Raw genomic sequence first — 18631 nt, forward strand, 5'->3', positions numbered from 1 at the left:
GGACTGGGTGAAGACTTTGCTGCAAGGAGGGTGGAGTCTGCTAGCCATCCAGGAGAGGACCTTACAGTAAAGAGGGTGGGGGGAGGGGTGGGGAGGTTCATCCACTCCCCCCCTTATGAAGTTAAAGAAGCTCAGGGATGGACGCCCCACCCGCCACACTGCCAGAGTGATCTGCAGAGGACTCAGGGCAAGGGCAAGGGGTGGGCTGGCTTAAGACTGGCACCCCAGTCAGCTCCTCAGGGAACTTTAGGCAACTTTCTTTTGTCTTGTAATTGTCATCATGGCAATGACTTAAGCACCCTGACAGAAAAAAGAATAAAGAAGAAGAAACAAACATTCACCCCTAGCAGGCCTGCCTGAGTTGAGGCCTTGAAATCAACCCCAGTAAGGCCACTAAATTAATAAAAATCATTCTAAGAAACTATTGACGGAGGACCCTCGGGATGAGGTGATTAGGCTGTGTACCTGTGAGGCGAGGTGGCCATGTGTTCCAGCTTTGTGCAAAGATGTTGCATTAACTCGCCTATCTGCCTTCCTAGAATTGAACATAGAGGAAAGCAGGATAAATTCCAGGGGGAAATGAGGCCTGGGAAAGTACCACCAAGAATTCAGAAAAAGACAGCCAGACAGCTTCCTAATGAATGGCTCCAGTGAAGTCACATACACATCCTATTTTCTTTGTTTATCAGTCCCTCATAAATGAACAGTTACTAGGAAAGAAAATTAATAGGTGGGGTTTGGGGTGGAAGGGAAAAGAGCAGCTCCCTTCTTCTGTGTTTTTGCCCAAACAATGAGTATACAGTGTGTGTATCACACTATATATAAGTATTTACGTATGTGTATTAATACATATGTTTTTATGTATGCATATATACAAATAAATGAATATATGTGTGTTTATACATACATACCTATATGTATAAATAAATGAATATGTGTATTTATATATGTACATATATTTGTATGTGTATGTATATATGTGTGTATATCACGTACATAGACAACAAAAGCCTAAAGTGGCACTATGGCTCAAGTGGTACAGTGCTAGACTTGGGCCAAAAAGCTGAGTGGCTGAATGACAGTGCTCAGGCCCTGACTTCAAGTTCCAGGATTTCCCATCCCCCAAAAAATAATGAAAAAGGAGAGAGGGGGGAAAAAGAAAGAAAGGAAGAAAGAAAGAAAGAAAGGAAGAAAGAAAGAAAGAAAGAAAGAAAGAAAGAAAGAAAGAAAGAAAGAAAGAAAGAAAGAAGGAAGGAAGGAAGGAAGGAAGGAAGGAAGGAAGGAAGGAAGGAAGGAAGGAAGGAAGGAAGGAAGGAAGAAAGGAAGAAAGAAAGAAAGAGAAAGAAGGAAAGTGTTAATGATCTGTTTTCCTTACCTGTAAAGTAATGCCCCAAACATCTAGAAATTCAGATTGTAGCAAAGATATACAACTATCTGTGCATAACTCAGCTGCCACATCCCCCCTCCCCCACGCACTTTAACCCTGAAAACACCCAGGAAGTCAAGGAGCTTTGTGCTTTGTGTATCTTCAAGAATACCCACACTGTGTTAGAGTATGTCCTTATCTGTCTGTCTGTCTGTGTCTGCCTTTTTTTTGTCTGGTTGTCTGGTTGTCTGCTTGCCTGCTTGTTACTTACTCCATAAAACTCCACCAGAGTGACTCCTCCAGAAATTCTTATTCACCCTAAGTGAAGAGTCCCTACATTGAAGTGTAGAAGTCACTAATCCTCACCTGTGTTTGGTGACAAGAAGAACTCCATACCAATAGTCTACCTTAATACATGAGCACAGGGAAGGAATAGTTTATTCAGGTGATCTAATCAGTCACACTAATGGGTCACTTGCTCCCCCTCCATGTCTCCCTCTGTCTGCCTGTCTGTGTGTTGGTTTGTGTGTGTGTGTGTGGGTGTGAGCGAGCGCACCTGTGTGCCTGTGTGTCTGTCTGTTGTTTCAGTTGATCTAGTTATACGTGTGGATCTCTCGCCCCCCCATCTCTCCCTCTGTCTGCCTGTGTGTCTGTGTGTCTGTCTGTCTATGTGTCTGTCTGATTAGTCAGTTGGTGTAGTTAGACTTGTGGATCTCTAGCTCCCACTCCATCTCTCCATCTCCCTCTTCTCTGCCTGTGTGTTGGTTGGTCTGTGTGTGTGTGTGTGTGTGTGTGTGTCTGTCTGTCTGATTGTTGATTCAGGGGACCTAGTTGGACTTGTGGATCTCTCAATCCCTTTCCATCTCTTCCTCTGTGTGTCTTTCCATCGGTCGCTGGGTCTCTGTCTCTGTCTCTCTGTTTCTGTTTCTCTGTCTCTTTCTCTCTGCCTCTCTGTCTCTGTCTCTGTCTTTCTCCCTCTCTCCCCTCTCTCCCTTTCCCTCTCTCTCTCTCTCTCTCTGTCTCTCCCTCCCCCCACTCTCTCTCTCTTTCTTGCTTGTCTTTGTGGACTCCTGGAAGAATTGTATTTCAGGCCCGGGGGCTCTGCTTACTCTACTTGCCAGCCTGGAACCTGCCAGAGGCAAATTCTTCCTCAGTGACCCCAAAGGAAGGAGGGAGTAGGAACCAGGACCCCAAAATAGACTCTTATCTCCAATGAATCGCCCACCCTGCCTGCCCACCAGCCCATGTCAACCCACACAGAACATGAACGCCCACATGAGCTGAAGAACATGCAAAGACTCAGTGTAGAGTCTTCTCATTTTGAACGTTGACACTCGGTCTGTAAACAAGATGGATGCCTCTTTCCCTGCTGCTGCCATTTAGGCCCGAGGTTTTAGGGAAGCACTCTACCACCCAGACACATTCCCAGCCCACGTCCTTGAGAATGTCTCAAGGATGGATGGCTAATTTTACTCAATCATCATCTGGTTTCCAGAAGGAGAAAATGCCTCTGCCCCCCTTCTGCAGTCCCCCCCCCCAGGCGTCTTGCACACAAGATGGCAGTCCTTCTTATGATATTGGAGCTGCTACACCACACCACACCACACTGTGGCAGAAAGTTCCTCCTATTGATTGTCTGGCCTCAGGAATTAACTCTCTCCCCAAGCCGAGATGAGCCTAGGCCACTTTTCCTTGGGAAAGGATATCCATGAGGACAAAAATAAGTCCAAAAACAGAGCAAACTTATCCATAAGACAGGTAGAGCACAAAACCTCTTGGTTGGTAAAGAAAAACCGCAGGCAAAGGCTAACCAGCCGGGTGGTGCTGGTGGCAATGGCTCACTGCCCATAATCCATCTGAGGTGCTGAGTGAGAAGGCTGAGACCTGAGGATAATGGTTCAAAGCCAGCCCGGGCAGGAAAGTCCTTTTGAGACTGTGCATCTTGATGAGTCACCCAAAACGCCAGAAGTGGAGGTGGACTTGGGGGAAAATGCCCTAGTGAAGATTTCCTGGAGGCTGAATTAGTACTGTGTAATGAAAGAACACAAGCTCCCAGAGGACAGTACTGTACCTCTGGTTCTGGGCGGGCAGAACCCGGTGCAGACTCATTATGGTGACAAGAAAAAAAAATCACAGAGGTGGGCTGGGAATATGTCTTAGAGTGCTTGAAGCCCTCGGTTCAATTCCCCAGTACCACAGAAACAGAAAAAGCCAGAAGGGGCTCGAGTGGTAGAGCACTCACCTTGAGCAAAAAGAAACTCAGGGACAGTGCTCAGGCCCAGAGCCCAAGCCCTGGGACTTGCCAAAAGGAAAAAGGAAAAGCAAATGATGATAATAATGAATTATAACATATATGTATGTGTCTGTTAGAACTCTCACTACCCACTACCGTGTTGGTGAGGACTGACTGACTGACTGACTGACCAGACCTATGTTTTGCTCCTCCTGCCACCCCATCCACCTTGTCGACGGCAAACCCCCGCCATCTAATGGTTGTTTTGGGAATTCCAGTTTTCTCTCACGAAATGCATGAAAAACCACGCACTGAGAAAACTGGTCCTAAGTCCTTCTTTTCCAGGCCCACGCTGGCTGGCCTTGAGAGAGACTGCCTTCTTTTCAGAGAAGGGGTGGGGTGGGGTGGGGATGATGATGTGCCTGGTTGGGGTATGGGGCCCTTGCATAGGCAGGCAGGCAGGCAGGCAGGCTCAGATTGAGATCTTTGTGTTTTGGAGCACCAGTAGCTCAAGCCCCAGGATTGACTGGTTAAGTGGAGAGAGAGGAAAGGGAGGGAGGGAGGGCGGGTGAGAGAATTCAAACTCAAGAGAGAGAGAGAGAGAGACAGACAGACAGACAGACAGACAGACAGACAGAAAGACAGACAGAGAAGCAGAGACAGAGACCTCGATGTCATGAATTGGCCCGGGTGGCCTACATGCTCTGTCGCATGAGAACTTTGAGTTTCCTCCCTCCCTCCCTTGTGCATACACACACAGTCACACAGAAACACGGAAATGCCCTCTGCCTCCTCTCCATTTGTTAATGCTACAATGTTAATACTACAATTATCCTGAGCCTTAAGTATTTTTATATCTCCTAATTCTATATACATTTCTTTTCTGAATAAGATATTTCGTTAAAGAACATATGTAAATTAATAGTCAATAGGAAGAGCATATGAAATAAACTCCTCTTCACTATCTAAAAACAAATAAAAAGAAAATTCATTAATGTGACCGTTATATGAAAAGACGACACAAGATATAGTAATGCATTTGTGGAGAAATTGATACGCTCCACAAAGCGGATCTATTTGTACAATACTGCAATCATTTTAGCAAGCAAGTTTTCAAGTCTTCAAAACCTCAAAGAGAATTGTACATGATCCAGCCGTTAGATATTTATGTATGTATTAAAGAGAAGTAAAAAACAAAAAAAAAACTTGTTTGGACAGGTAATGTATGTCATTGACAGTGCACTGGAACAGTATATTTGAGACCCTGAAAATAATCCCCAAAAATATATTTGAAAAGACACACTATAGAGGATATATGCTGGACAAATTCCTGTAAGTGAATTTTATATCTATTTTATTTATTTATGTTTATTGTGAAAATACTATACAGAGGGGTTACAATTTCATGGGCAAGATAATGAGTACATTTCTGTTCAAGCATTGTTGCCTCCTCCTTTGTTTCCCCTTCCCATCCCTTCCCCTTTCCCCAACCCCACCCCCTTCCCGCCAACCCCACCACTACCACCAAAACCACCATCACCACCACCACCCCACCAAAGCTGTTAAGTTCGTTTATCAACATAACGACTTATACATCTCATTGTTGTAATGGGTCCACCTGTATCCCTATTTAAACAATTCGTTTTTCCCTTCCCCTCTACAAATTATACCAACATAAAATACGGTGAAAGCAGGGGTTATACCATGTGAGAGGGACATACAAAGCAACAAAGAAATCATCTTATACATATGTTAGAAACAATCGCAAGAAAGAAATAAAACATTTGAATCCTCATCTTGGGGTCCATGTCTCCTAACATCAACTTGTGTGACAGTTAATGTTTGTGTCACATGTATACTAGTTATTGCAAATAAGGGAAACCATAGGACCTATGTTTCTTTGGACCTGGCTTATTTTTCCAAGTTTTTCCATTTGCCAACAAATGGGGCAATGTCATTCTTTCTGATAGAGGCATAGAATTCCATTGTTTACATATACCACATTTTCTTGATCCATTCATCTACTGAGAGATGTTTGGGTTGGTTCCATTTCTTAGCTAAGGTAAATAATGCTGCAATACATATAGTTGTGCTGGTAGCTTTAATATAGTCTTATTTGTGATCATTTGGGTAAGTGCCCAAAAGTGGGATTGCAAGATCATAGGGGAGCTCTATGTGGAGTCTTTTGAGGAACCTCCATACTACTTTCCAAAATGGTTAAACAAGTTTACATGCCCACCAACAATGCAGTAAGGTTCCCTTCTGTTGATAACACCTCTAGCATCTGTTGTTATTAAAGTTCCTGATTATAGCCATTCTAACTAGGGTAAGGTGGTATCTCAATGTTGTTTTGATTTGCATTTATTTTATGGCTATGGAGGTTGAGCATTTCTTCATGTGTCTATTGGCCATCCTTCTTTACTATTCAGAGAAGTTTCTCTTTAAGTCTTTAGCCCACTTTTTTATTGGGCACAAAGTGGAAAAACCTCCCATGCTTCTGGGTTGGAAGGATAAGAATCCTGAAGATGGCAATACTTCCCAAGCTATCTACAAGTTCAATGCGATACCTATCAATATTCCAACCTCATTCTTCAAGGAAATAAGAGAGGCCATCCAAAAATTCATATGGAACAATAAAAGACCCTGAATATCAAAAACATCCCTTAACAGAAAAAAAACAGTGCTGGAGGAATATCAATACCAAATTTCAAACTCTACTACAAAGCCATAGTAATCAAAACAGCTTGGTACTGGCATAAGAACAGACCTCAGGACCAATGGAATAGAACTGAAAACCCAGAAATGAACCTACAGACATATAGCCATCTAATCTTTAATGAGGGAGTTAAAAAAATAGAATAAAGACAGCCTCTTCAGTAAATGGTGCTGGCAAAATTGGTTAACTACTTGTAGAAAACTAAAGCTAGATTCTTATATATCACCCTGCACCAGAATTAACTCCAAATGGATCAAAGACCTCAGAGTCAAAGCAGGCATTCTGAAAACATTATAGGATGGAATAGGAGAAACCATAGGTCTCCTTGGTACAGGCCGAAAATTTCTTAATAGAAACCTAGAAACACAACAAATCAAAGAGAGGTTGGACAAATGGGATTGCATGAAATTGCTGAGCTTCTTCATGGCAAAGGGTATAGCTAACAAGATCAACAGAAAGCCCACACATTGGGAGATCTTCATTAGCCATACAATGGACAAGGGTCTCATATCTAAAATATACCTGGAAATAAAAGAATTATGTCTATTTTAATGTCTGTTTTAATGTTTGCAGCATTTCTATTTGAAGAAATGCAAGTTTGTGAAAATTAGGCTTGGAAAACCTATGATTGTACGATTCATTTCCAAAGCACTAAAATGTATACAATAAAAGGGGATAATATATTGCATGTGAATTACATGTCAGCAACAAAAACTATTTTTAAAAATACTTCACATAATATGCAGAATACCTAGAAAGATGTTTTTGGTGTTGGCTAAAAACTTTGTCAACAACAGTTTTTGAAACAAAGATGTGATTTTTGTTTATTTTGAATGTATACAGAGATAGCTCAATCAACAAGTGTATGTGATAACTGGAATAGCTAGGTATTATATATCACTTATAAGTGATAATATTATCTGGAAGAAACTTTTAGCAAATGACAGAAGACACAAATCGATGCATCTGAATTTTATGAAAGGCATATATTACTTGCTTAATCCATTGTTTTTCTCTACTTTGCTAGGAAAAACTGTATTCTCAAGATAAGAGCCATTAGCAGTGAAAAGAAAAAAAATATACAACCATCTTGATTTATTTATGAAAACAACAAATGAAATAAAACAATTCCACTTAAGTGAGTCCAATATTAGTGTCTATGAAGATGTTCCTGAATGCCAACATCCATTGTATTTTTGGAATTTTAATTTCTATGAACATATGAACACTAGAAGAAGAAAACAAAAATAGTCTTACAGCGAACCATCCTTGGAATAATTTTCTTAATTGTCTTGAAATTACAAAAGAATTGATAAAATTCAGCAAATGATCCTTTCTATGGAAATCATTTAAAAATGTTTATCACTTATTATAATTCAAATACCAAGGAAGGGTAATTTTATAGAATCATTACAAATATCATTTTATTTCTATCATAAAATAGAATAAATGACCAGTCCCAATATATTATCTACTTATCATTATTCTTAATTCGTAATCATTACCTGAATATCTTAAACAATCTAAATTGTCATGTCTTTAACGTAGACATAAATATTCTGTAATTTTTACTTAACATTTTCCAAGGGCATGTATTCATTTTTCTAAGAAATGTTCACAGCAGTTAAAAGATCCTTTTGTGAAATTAATGTGATATATTTTGTTGTTGTGGGTGTTGTTTGCGAGTCCTGGGCATTGTCCTTAAGCCTTTTTATGCTCAAGGAAAGCACTCCACAACTTGAAGCACAGAACTAATTCCTGTTTTTTAGTGGTTAATTGGAGATAAGAATCTAACAAGTACTTTTCTGTCTGGACTAGTTTGAAAACAATTCCAAAATCTCAGCCTCCAAAGTAGCTAGAATTATAGGTGTGAGTTACCAGACCATGGTTTGATGTATTTTTTTTAAATTTTAATTATGTTTTAAGATGTTTGTTTCACGATAATGTACATCATTCTACACATAAATTTAGATATATGTATGTATTTCTGATGACAAATTCTCTCTAAAAAGTATGGCTTTCTCCACATAACTTTTATATACATATATATATTTTTTCTGAACACAAATTTCCTCTAAAAATTTTATGCTACTAATTTTTACCTTTTTTATTTCAAAGATATACAGTCTATTTTTCTAAAATTTTCCTATAGTAAAATAACTAATATTTCAATAGAAAGTAGAGTTTATTACTTTCAAGGAAATTTTAGATATGCACATGATATTGTAGTAACATTTACACTATATTACTTAATAAATTCTGTTCAAACTCTTAAATATTTTTGTGTAATGACAGGGAGAGAAGAAGTTAATTCATACTCGTTAGGAATTTGCAATGCTTCAAAAATCTATTCCATAATATGATATAAGCACATATTCAAGCTACCTGATATGGTTCAGGTTCTTTCCTTCTTTCTTTCTTTGTTCTTTCTTTCTTTCTTTCTTTCTTTCTTTCTTTCTTTCTTTCTTTCTTTCTTTCTTTCTTTCTTTCTTTCTTTCTTTCTTTCTTTCTTTCTTTCTTTCTTTCTTTCTTTCTGGGGGGGTCCGGTCGTGGGGCCTGAACTCTGGTCCTGGGTGCTGTCCCTCAGTTCTTCAGCTCAAGGCTAGCACTGTACCACTTGAGCCTCTGCGCCTCTTCCAGCTTTTTTCTTTTTGCTTATGTGGTGCTGAGGAATCGAACCCAGGGTCTCAGGAATGCAAGGCAAGTGCTCTACCACTTAGCCACCTTCCCAGCCCCAGGTTTTTTTCTTTCTTTATTTGTTCAAAATTTTAATATGGATGCATAACACTAGTAACATTAAAGTTATTAATCAAAAAACAAATAATAGTAATATCATAGACATATAAGACTTTCAATAGTTAGCACTTATGTTGCAAATAATAATTTTATGAAGATGTTGATGACCACAGTGTACCCTGATGATTACAATGTTGTGATTGAAAAGTAAAATATTTGGATATTTTTGAAGCTAGATTTCCTACACTGAATACATAGTAATAAACAGCATTGGATTACATACAAAAAGAATAACCAGAGTAGAATTTCAATATCAAGAAATACAATCACATAAACAGGTAGACAGTAAAAACACTAATGTTATTCATGCAGTCTCTCTAATGTATCCTCACTTTTCTTGGTCTTATTGTTTTCTTATACATAAAATCATTTATTTCCACATTTTGATGGACTAACATGTAATTTTCAACTTAGTGTGATTAGTTCAAATGATATTCTCATATAGATACTATTCAATAACCTATGTTTTCCAATGTTATATTAAGAGTATGATCTTTAATAGAACTGTAAACACATGACACAATTTACATAATACCACTTACATATCTACAGTTGCCTTAAAAGGACACAGGCCTTAGAGCCAGGAGGTAAAATTTATTTTTATTTCTGCATGAAACAATTTGTGACTTTATACCAGCAAATTGAATTTGACTCTTTCCTTATTTGTAAGACAAGGTGGAAAATGTAAGGACTCTTCACTTTTCTTTTTTCTTGCTCTAGAAGTAAAAAAATATATTCTTCAATATTCCTGGTAAATTACATGCATTTACAGATGAGAAATATAAGGCCAACCATCAATGTAGTGAGTAAATAATAATACTAGAATTTTTTGGGGGCGGTTTCTGTTGTGGGGCCTGAACTCTGGGCCTGGATGCTGTTCCTCAGCTCTTCAGCTCAAGGCTAGTGCTCTAACACTTGAGCCACAGCGCCACTTCCGTCTTTTTTTCTTTTTGCTTATGTGGTGCTGATTAATCGAACCCAGGGACTTAGGCTTGCAAGGCAAGCACTCTACCACTGAGCCACCTTCCCTGCCCTAATACTAGAACTTTTGTCTGAGCTCTTCACTCTGTGTACATATAAAGAACAGTAATTTGGTGATGGAGAGAACCAATATGAAAAGACTATGGGGATAAAAAACATACTTTGTAAAAGGTTGTTTAAGACTAGGTGACCAGTGATGTTTACATGAAACAGGCTGGTGTCAGGGCAACAAAGGATTACATAGAAATGATATTATCGACAGAAACTGTGAAAATCTTGATCATTCATCTTATCTAATGGGTGGAGTAGAAAGGTAAGAAGAAATCTAAAGTGCTTCTATATCTCTGGCCAGGCAACTCTGTTAGTGATATTCTTGGTGATAAGGATTACAAGTGGAAACGATGGATTTAGGGAAAAAAACTCTGATAGTGCTAAAGTTTATATTAACCAGATGCAAAGATAGGTCGGTTTAGACGTCATCAAAATATCGACAACCATGAATATGAAAAACAATAATAAAATCAGGCATTATTAAAGGGAAGAGGCAAAAGAAGTTCTGAGCAATATGAGCACCAGTGTGGACAAGATTAGAAGAAAGAGATAAATAAGGAAACAAGAAATTAATAAACACAGATTTACAGAAGTAAAGAAAGGAAAGAATTTGCAGGAAGAAAAGGTAAAAACTTTTACAGAGATATTGAAGGAAATATGCTATTTGGATTTGAAAACTAAAAACACATAGACAAGTTCAATAAGAACAGTGTTTTGGTGAACTGGTAGAGATATAAGTCATATTGGTGAAATTTTTAGATATGAATGTGAAGCCATAAAATTCTCGATCCATGAAGTCAACAGATCCCGTTTATTTTAAATGTTGGGAACAAATGCTTTTATCCTGACGTTAGAAGAATTATACAGATGTAACTCTCATGAACTTTACTTAGAGGTATTCTATGAATATTTTTGAAAACTTTGTTTAGCTAGGAGATTACAGATTGCACTACAGCACAGAGAATACTCATTTGTCCTAGAGTTTTGATGAGTTAACCATTTATCCACATCCATTTTGAATTTTACTGAAATATCTTTAGATATGTTTGGATAACTTATCAGCCTATCCGTTATAAATGTAGGAAAACTAACACCACATATTAGGTTGAACATGCAGCTTCACTGATGTTACTGAAGACTCCTCCAATTGATTCTTCTTTAGAAGGCATTTTCTAATGCCTCATTAGCCATGACACATCATAACTGCCATATGCTCTATTTAATTCAAGTTCTTGTTAAGGATATCTCCATGTTGTAATAACACTGTCCATCAACCTGCCACAAATTCTTATATGTAGAAGTGCTCTTATAAACTTCAAGCTATTATTGAATGGAAGAGTTCAGACATTACTCTCACCACTACAATGAAATGCCTAAATATATATGGCATTTTGCTTTAATGCCTTTCTTTCATCTTCTCATACACATTTCCAAGTAGGGAAGGATTCTGATGTAACAATAATACAATGGTGACTTATAATAACACAACATCTAGGATCTAGTGTTAAAACGGATACTTAGTAATTCACTCCAATTTTTGTGGATATTTATATTTCTCCTGGGTAAACTAATGAGCTCCAAGAAAATGTCCCAAAGAAGTCTTTCAATTCTCGTATCACTGTTTGTCTCAAAATGCTTTAAATTCTACATGCTCTAAAGTGGGCATAGGGTTATATTGTGGAACTTTTCTCCTCAGAGAGTGAGTACTACCCTATTGCTTAACACGGACAAAGTACCTTCATACATAGACTAGGTATGTGCAAACAAGAAGTGGTAGTTGAACAATGTTCTCAGCAGTTTGTATAGATGAAATGGAAATAAAGCAACTGTGAACTCAAAAGGAACATGAAAAAAAATACAAAGGCACAAAGTAGAAAGTACCACGGAAATGCCAAGGAAGAACAATTTCAAATAATGTTCTCTGCTGTGAGGGTGTGTTCAAAGTACAGCTTCAGATAATGTAGGTGGATACCTTGGGAAAAAAACTGCTTTAAAACATTCTGGCATAATCATACAAGTAAAAGCTCCTAACTTTGGCTCTTCTATCAACCACAACAACATCAAGTTAGGGAGTATTTTACAAAGAGCAAAGTGAGAAAAAGAGGACTCATCACAGTGTTCAGGTTGAAGTAATGACAATCACATAATTTTCTTAAAGTATTCATTTACTTTGAAGCATTAAAGTGGGAAAAAGCCAAGTAAATATTTTGCATGTATCTAAATTAAGTGCGATGTATTATATTGGTCTCTATTTAACTTGGAAGTTATAGATTATGTCTTTTTATACTGTAACTTGGGACAATGTACTGCTGTCAGTTATTTTATTCTCCTCCCCTTCTTTTGCACTTCTACTTACATAATTTTTATTTAAAGAGACATATGTGGGCTGGCATTTGTAAATTCTTCAAAATTATCTGAACTACTTCATATTTCTGGCAGCCTCCAATATTTTTCTCAAGGGAAATATTTTGTCACTACCATTTTTATCCTATGTGATATTGGATATCTTCCTGCCTAATTCAGTGCAAGATATACATTAGATTCATCCAGATAGTTCAACACTTGTACCACCATGAAATACTAACTTACTTAGAAAGCATGATTTTAGTATATCTGGTGAGGTGGCAACTGTCATTTTTGAATGACCCTAAGTGATACTTACATGCAATCAGGTTTTAAACCAATAAGCCACTTAGTAGATGAACAAATTGACAAAATGTGGTTTATATATGCATGGTGGAATTCTATGCTTCCAATTCATAAGGAAATGGAAAGACTTGGAAAAATCCTATTAAGTAAAATAAACAATACACAAAGAAACAGATTCCATGGTTTTCCTCATTTGTAATAAGTAGGAAATATCTAGGATAGTACTAGCAGATGAGAAGAATGGCTCAATAGCTATGTATATATGACCATATAAGATGATGCTGAGCAAAATGAACTCCTGGATATGGAAACAGAGGCTTTTCTTTGTGGTTGTTTTTTTTAATGTACTATATGATTTCTTTTTTCTTTTGTGTTTTCCCCTCTGGTTTATCCCTTGTTGTATTTGATTTTTGTATCCTGCGTATTGTATATAAATTTATCTTAATTTGGCAAGGGAAGAAGAACAAAAAATGCAAAACAAAGGACAAAGGGCAAACCAATGCAATAGCAATACTCACAAAACAACATGTTGGAAATTTACATTAACACTTGTAAGGTATTGGGAAAAGTCTGAGAAAAATTAGGGCGGAGGTAAAAAGATCTACATGTTATGTATTCACTACCTTACAATTACTGCAACCCCTTCTATACATCAACTTGACAATAAAATTGAATTAAAAATGAGCTGCAAAAAATATAATTTCACTGTAGTGGTACAGTAAATACTATTCTATGTGTATTACCTTTTTAATAAATGAACATTTTGGCTGCTAATTTTAATTAATTACCACTTTCTTTATCAGAGGGACATCAACATGAATGTTATCAAACTAAGCAATATTTTCACAATATACTTGCCATTATTTTGAAAAAAATATTATTTTAGTATTGTCTCATACTAAAACAGAAAACAGTTCAATTCTATGGAACTCCTAACTTTTAAAACTGACTAATTGTTAAGAGGACAGAATATATGTTCTTCAACATTCCTATGACTACCAACTACTCATTTTCAAATTCTGAACATGCTGTATCAGAGACTTTCAAAAGAGCAACTGTTTGTATTTTATTTAATTCTGCAATACATGCAGTTTCCAATGAGGGGTTACATATTTAAAAATCACCAGAAAAAATAGACACATTCTGGTAGAAGATAAATCTATGCACTATCTATAATAATTAATTCCTTAAGAGTAAATATTTGTTCATCTGAGTAAGCTATTATATATATGACCATCAATCCCAAGTTTTTAGGCCATAAAGTCATCCTAGCCCAACAGTTTCCAACTTTAAAGGTGCACCAGAAAATTCCCTAAAATCACCTCATGGCTAGCTTATCACTATTGTGAAAAAATCCTACACCTCTGCTAATGTGATGTCCTCTTTGATCTGGAAAGAACACCACAATAAACTGAGCTGCATTATTTTCTCCCAGTGGTATTCTTGAGATCAGAACACTTGCAAATATTATTTATTTTTATTTTATTATATTATATATATTAATCTCTGATAGATATTCAGGAGATCTGAATATCTGAATATTAAGATCTGAAGATTATGTTTCAAAGCCCACCCAGAAAGTAAGGTTCCTTACATTCTTATCTCCAATAAACTGCCCACGAAAAGCCAGACACAAGTGGCATTGAGGTTCAAGTGGTAGAGCAGTAGCCTTGAACAAAAACAGGCACAGGGACAGTGTCCAGGCCCAGAGGTTAAGCCCTAGGACAAACCAAACAACAAAAACAAAATAAAAACAAACCCCAACCCTAACATTTTTCTCATTGAGAGGCACGTAATTAAAGAAATTTCTTAATGTGATAGGAATAGATAGAAGAACCAAGATATCACACAATTACTCTCTCCATACCATGTTACAACTAAGCCTCAAAATATTGCTTTTTCTAAATTTATAAAATAATATCATCCATTTTTTGACAACTCTGTCTAGAGTATTCACATTATTTTAAACATGAATTCTTAGAATTATCTATTGGCTAAGTTCTAATCATACCTCACTTGAAAGAATATTTTAGGCAAATAGAATGCCATAATCATTTGTAAATTTGTCAATTAAACCCTATACTTAAAAAGAATTTTGTAGTATCCTATAGAATATGAAATTACAAACAAAACCAAAATATTTATTTTAAATCTAAATTCTAATTTATCAAGGTCTACAAAGTCCTACATTAGATGAATATTGAAATTTCTCCAGGCTTAAATTTTTGTAATTTTGATCATTTCTTTGGAATCCAACAGTATGATGCTTACTTTTTCAAATTTTTGGTTGGAATCATGAGCCATTTTGCATCTAGGAATGTTCTGTAATGAATAGAGTATTAAAAACACAACTATTATTTCTAAGAATTTTTATTTTTTAGTTTTTCATGTCTCCATTCTATGCCTCCCCTCCTCTCATCCTATCCTTTTCTTCTCTCAATATCATATTTAATCTTACATAATTTTTTTTCCATTTTTCCTTCTTTTTTATTTTAATCACTCTCCTATCATTCTGTCCAATACATTTCCCTCTTTGAGTTTAGGACTTGGTTAAATTCATTCTCCTTTGACCTCTCCATATCTCTCTAATTCTATTTTTCCCCACATTTTTCCCTAAAGCTAATAATTTCTGGTTTTCCAAATTCTTCTTTGCTGTTCTTAGTCCATTAATCCATAGTTGTTTGATGTTTAATAGATTGTATCTGTTGAATTAGATTGTTTCTTCAGCCTTTTGACAGTGCATCTATAGGACTTTGGTTGATCCTTGCCTTAAAATAGTGTTCTTGCACAAAACTGGTGACATGCATTTCAATAGGAAGCTTGACTTCTCAAAACATAATGACAAAATTAGCCCAAACTTCAAACTGTGTAGCCCTTTCTTGTTGTTTGTATGTTTCATTGAGACAAAATTATACTACCTAGTCCAGGGAAGTTATCACTATGTAATTCCACTCTCTAATCTCCTGTCTTAGTCTGAGTGCTACAATTCCAGGCTTGTGTCACATTGCCCTGCCACAGTTTGTTGGTTTATTTAATCTAGAAACACACTAGCAATTCTGAACTTCTCCGAAGATATTATCCACTAGACTGACTGCACAGACTGTTTATGTACAATTTTCAAAGATGTTCTAACATTTGACACAGGATAAGAACATTTCCAGATGCACCTGCACGGGTTCTCTGATTCATTCCTCCATGGATCTGATACCTTTAATGATGATTACTTGATTCTCTTTCTATCTCTGGTCCCTACCTATGTAATAGTCTTAAACTTTTTTGAAGAAAGTTCACTTGAGGACTTACTAATATTAAAAAATATCACTTGATTCTATTCTTACTCAGGACATATTTTCTATTGTTTTCTAATTTTTGTACATATTTTGAGAGTTGTTTCATTTGTGCATGTGTGTTTGCACATATACGTGCCTCTGTGTGTATGTAAATGTTTGTATGTATGTACGCAAAAGCCTCAATCAAGCTCTTATTCAGCAATCTTGCTCATGACTAGTATTCCATCACTTGAGCCATTCTTCCAATCCAGCTTTTGGCTGGTTAATTATAGATAGTGTCTCAAACACTGTTCTTCCCAGGCTGGATGCAAACTGAACTTCCCAGACTCCTTTACCTCCTTAGTTTTTATTTTTCAGCAGTATAAACTTTAAAACTAGAAATATTTTTTTGAGTATGAAGACTTAGCTCTAGCTGAGATTTTTAACTCAAGAATTCTTATAAAGTTCAGTCAACATACACAGTACATATCCTGAGTGTACTCTGTTGGAAATGTGATCTTAAACCGTGTGCTGGTGTCTCACGCCTATTATCCTAGCTACTCATGAGGCTGTGATCTGAGGATTGCAGTTCAAATCTAGCACGCGTAGGAGTGTTTCTGAGGCACTTATCTCCAATTAACCACCAGAAGACTGGTAGTGGTGCTGTGGTTCAAGTGGTAGAGCAATAGCCTTGAGCTGAAGAGCCGAGGGACATCGCCCAGCCCCAGAGTTCAAGCCCCCCCCCCCCACTACCATAAAAAGAAAGAAAGAAAAGTAAATGGCCTTTTTTTTTTCATTTAAGTCCATGCCCTTATATTAAGTTGCTTTGGAACAAGAATTATTCTTCCATTCCACGTTTTACAAATTTGCTTCATTAGCTACCATGATTTAGATCTAGAAGATGAAAAAGAATGGCCTCATCCTTCATGTTCCACTTAGTAGTAATGCTTTCTGTATATCACTCCCATAGTTCTAAATACTGGCCTTGGCTTTATTGTTTCAAAGTTGTCTTCTATAGTATATAGAACCTTTACACTTAAACACAGAACTTTTCTTTCTCCTATTATTCCTATTGTTTCTTCTACTGTTAACTTAGGTACACTTGGGAAATAATGCACAACAAACACACACTCACAAAAAAACAAAAAAAACAAACAAACAACAACAAAAATTTCTGAGAAACTACTTCCCACTTAAAATTGGCCTTAATTTACAGGAAACTTATGAAATTTGAAGTTAAAGTACTCCTGGATAATGTTTTTGTTTTTCATTTTTTATTGTAAAAATAGTGTACAGAGGGGTTAGAGTTATGTAAGTAATGAGAATGTTTCCTATAGAGAATTGTTATCTCCTCTTTTGTTTTCCTCTGCCATCCCTTTCTTCCCCATCTCTCCAACTCCTACTTCCCCTCCCCAATTTGTAAAGTTCATTTTCTATCTAGTGTCTTGTTCATCTAATTGTTACAATAGGTCAAGGATACAATATTTTGTTATTTCCCTTCCCTTCCCCACATTAGAAAAATGTATGTACAAGATGCAGGGCACCAACATCAAATTCAGAGAAAACCGGGGTTATATCGTTGGGAAAGAGCAAAGAAGAGAAACAAAAAGAAATCACATAGTACATTTTAGATACATTTAAAACAATAGCAAGAAAGAAAAAAGTTGTGTAACTATATTGGGGTTCATTTCACTTAACTTCATCTTATATGGCCATATGTACATGAATAGTATTTTTGTAAGCCATTTAAATTCCATATTTTGTCTTTACTAAGTTGTCTCTGAAACACATGTTACCTCATGTCCAAAGACGTTTTTGTGGTATTTCAATGAAGCCAGAAAACATTCATTGTACCTCGAACAGCACCATAGATTGTTACTGGAAGTAAGTGGAAGAAACTGTTATTGCAAGTGGAAACTGAACCCAAGAGAGGAATTGAACATAGAGAAATGACAAAGTTCAAGTTAATTTGTGCTGTCCTCTTTTACTCTACAGGAAAAAAACCCGAGGCTTGAAGGAAACCCTGTCCCTGACTTGTTCTAGTGGTTTACTTACTTATATAAAACTGTACCATGAAGCCACATTCCTAAAGCCCTAAATGACTTTCTTAAGATGGCATTACTTTTTCATTCTGTTACTATGTATTATAATTTTGGCCAGGTGGTAGAAAAGGAAGTGGAAAACAATACTAAGTCCAGTAAGGCTGACATTCCTATCACATCACTAAGGAAATACAGTGTTAAGACCTGCAGGACTCGTAGGGCTGCTATATGTGAAATTATTATGTAAAACACCATTAACAGTTATCTCTGACATCCATAACATTCTGCTTCAACTTTCAAGGTCAAGAGCCAAATATCTAAGCCTTTTTATTATTTGGGTATGTTTCCTAGGAAGTAAGAAGGAGGATGTGGAAGGTGATGGTGGAAATATATATATATATATATATATATATATATATATAGGCTCACTGTCCACATTTTCTGCATTTTTAAAAATTGCTACTGATGAATTTCCATTTACATCTAATTGACTAAGCTATCTGTACAAGATGCCGATAAATGAATATT

The sequence above is a fragment of the Dipodomys spectabilis genome, unplaced genomic scaffold (genome assembly GCF_019054845.1).
Source record: "Dipodomys spectabilis isolate Male_0828 unplaced genomic scaffold, ASM1905484v1 ptg000323l, whole genome shotgun sequence".
NCBI classification, from domain to species: Eukaryota; Metazoa; Chordata; class Mammalia; order Rodentia; family Heteromyidae; genus Dipodomys; species Dipodomys spectabilis.